Source organism: Notothenia coriiceps, unplaced genomic scaffold, assembly GCF_000735185.1.
Source record: "Notothenia coriiceps isolate Sejong01 unplaced genomic scaffold, NC01 NC01_scaffold00005027, whole genome shotgun sequence".
Lineage (NCBI taxonomy): Eukaryota > Metazoa > Chordata > Actinopteri > Perciformes > Nototheniidae > Notothenia > Notothenia coriiceps.
The window spans coordinates 35,546-38,775 of record NW_011337728.1 but is presented as its reverse complement, the minus strand read 5'-3'; the positions used below and the strand labels follow the sequence as shown (position 1 = coordinate 38,775).

Sequence of the window (3,230 nt, the reverse complement as noted above, 5' to 3'; positions counted from 1 at the left end):
ATCGGCAGATTGTCAAAATCAAATGATCGGAATCGGATCGGGAGCAAAAAAAGGTGATCGGGACATCCCTAGTTATAATGGGTGTGTTTGCAGATTAGTGCCATTTATAATATGCAAATGAGCTATTAGTATTTCCTTTCTGCAGTGTATCTAACGGATGTACAGACAACCATCTCTGGAATACTTTTTAGTGAAGAAAACCTTAAAGAAATTGTAGTTCTTGAGTTACAAATAGCGCTATTTCTCACGGTCTCTGACAAGATTTCTACCTCAATATCTGCAAGGACGTGAGAGATGACCATGTCCTCAGAATGCGTAGGTCACACTGAAAGTATTTGTACAATGTGAAGCATGTCTGTCTCACGTATTGCCATACAGTGGCTGCAGGGTGAAGGACATGCAACACAAGGTTGTCTTGAATGACTAATAATAACACATCGTTGCCATGTTAGGAACCTGCATGTAAAGCTTAAAGCATGCAGCAGCTACAAGTGTACTCACGGTACTCTGAGACACTTAGGAGAAAAGCTTGCAACACGACTATTCTGTCATCCTTTGTCTAGAGGAAGCACCTGCAGTGAGATTTACACACCTCATAATTGCACGAGACGTTGAACAAAGTCCTACAGGAGACACCAATTGCTTTTTTTAATTGTACAACATCGTGCACGCGTTCCCATCTGCCGCTTGATTTAATTATCTGCCTCTAGTGTGTGTGTGTGTGTGTGTGTGCGTGTGCGTGCGTGCGTGTGTGTGTGACAGCTTGTAGCCTGTAGGCATTTCTCTTCATCCCATATCAGGGCTGTTTGATTTCCCACAGTGCCTTGCTGTCACGGCTAGCAGGTATTTTGCTAGACACACTGTTTATTCAACAGTCCAGTTTTCCGTATTACGTGTCCATCTGTTTGAGTTGTGGACCCTGGTGTGGAGGAGCTGACCTCTGACGCCTTGCCACAGGGTTAAGCCGTTTAACCTAATCCGAACCAGAGGATCTTATTGGCTGACAGTCGAGGAAGGAGGAAGCCTCTCCCAGCCGTCCTGCTGTTCAGTGATACTCCGTTTCTCTCGAGGGGAAGTTCTAGTGTTTACGCTAGGGGCGTTATTTTTATTTGTTTTAAATGAAGGACAGCTACTTAAAAAAGCTAAGGCACTATATGAAAGGTTTTGCGTGAAATGACAGCCATAAAAACATGTTCCTTTTCTAAATAGTCAGTCGAATAAAGCTGGAGGACAATGACCGTAACATAACACGACTAAACCAGATTTTGAATGGACTACTTTGCATGCTCCTTTTAGAAAATAGCCAATGTGTTTAGGCTATTAAACATAGCAGCGACTCAATTATTTTTCCGCCTTGGGGAACCACTCCTCAACTAAATGGTCTGGGAATAGGACAGAATGGTATCCTAAAAACTCTACAAAAAGACAATTTTTGGATCTAAACGTTAAGCTTCCCTCCTTAGGAATGATTTCCGTAGGTCATGCTGGATGTTGCTGTAAATCACGCTGGGCCTTCTGTGGATTTTTGGCCTTTTGACCTGCTTTCGAGCAGCAGGACACAGCGTACCCTCTGGTGGGAAACCTTCAGAGTTTCATCATAAGGAAAACCATGAACATACAAAACACTGTACAGATTTACAGCTCAAATGACGGCTTTCACACAGGAGTTGAGTGAAGGTTCAGGTGGTTCCCTGGAGCTCTCTCAGCGGGGTGAAGCTATCTCTTTCATTTCCTTTCTCTTGGTCACATAACCTTGAATTTAGCACTTTTTTTTAGTACCAAATCGATGGATTCCTGGACAGTTTTCCGGCCATTACTGCTAGACTGTGAGTTAAATAAAACACCCGGTAATGATATAAGTTTAGTTATAACTCTAAAGCCAGACAAAGACCCTTACTGGAATCAAAAGCAGGGACTAAAGTAGAAACTGAGCAGCTTCGAGGTGTTTTTTGTTCCCCCCCCCCCTGTGGAGATTTCTTATCATCAGTCTCACCCATCTGGTTTCTGTCCATGTTGACATTAGTGCACGACTACAGAGAAGTGCCCTCCAAAAACTCCCCTTCCTTCATGCCAGTGTCATGCATGTCTTTTTGAAAATCACAATTGTGCAGAAAACCGGCGAGAAATCTTGATTTTAAAATCTCGTTGCTCGAGGATTTTTTGCAGTGGACGACTTTGGAACGCATCAAAGTATGAACACGGGGGGGTGGGATTTTATTTCATTGGTCATTTGCATCAGTGGGACTCTGAGTAAACCCTCAGCACACCAGGGCAGATGGTGAGAACATTGAACCTGGCTGTAGTTTGCAGGGAAAGAGTGGAGTGAGGAATAAGGAAGGGAAATAGTGCAGGATAAACAAAAGGATGAATGGATAAAATATGTTCTTGTTTTGGCCGAATAGGAGGTACTGGTGTGACTGTTTTCCTAACATAGAGCCCTCTTACTTTAATTGATGCATTTTCATTAGCCATTCATCTGTAACATAAAGGAAGCTTGGACGACAGCAGAGAATGAAGAGCAAAGAGAGAAAGTGAAGTGATATATATGTGTCGGTTTTCTCAGCCTCAAGAGGACTGGATCGTAGAAAAGAGAGCAATTACTTTGATTTACAACATCCAAGTTTAGCCAAGAACTAACGTTGTAGCAGGATGTTGGATTAAAAGGAGGACAGGAAGTGTGTTTTGCTAAGGAGAAAAAGATGTGAGGAAAGAGACATATTCCACATCCCGCATATTATGTTCAAACTGTCATGTTTTTAGCGCCTTTCGTTGGTGCAGGTTGTACTTATTGGTATCTAATAGGGATGCCAGCGATTATTCGATTTTAAGAATATTCGTTAGTCTCCATCATCGAAAATAATTTTTTTTAAATTCGATTTTATTATATATTTTTTTATTATTATTTATGTTTCCTTTTTTTTCCTGGCTTAGTTTCATCCAAAATATAGACTAATGCTAATAACAGTAATAGCATTAATAATTGTAAATGGCCATTGGTCACATCACCAGTTTGTTTTACTGTAAACTTGGAGGAAGCCAGCAGAGTGCACAGAGGGCGCCCCCCCCCCCCCTCTCCGTCACACGTGCGATTGATTTATTGGCGATATACAGAACAGTGAGAACAACACAACTAAAGATGAACAAAGCGGTACGTTAAAAGAGGAGTTCCTCGTGGAACTACTTCAAACTGAAAAGTGCAAATGAAGAAAAAATGTTGTGTCGCTACAAAA

At 41.8% G+C, this 3,230-nt stretch overlaps 1 protein-coding gene across 3 annotated transcripts in view; it reads right to left on the bottom strand.

Annotated features, from left to right (window-relative positions):
* slc16a13 (solute carrier family 16 member 13) overlaps nucleotides 1–3,230 on the bottom strand; it is an 11,674-nt gene that overhangs the window by 3,944 nt on the left and 4,500 nt on the right. The window lies entirely within an intron of this gene.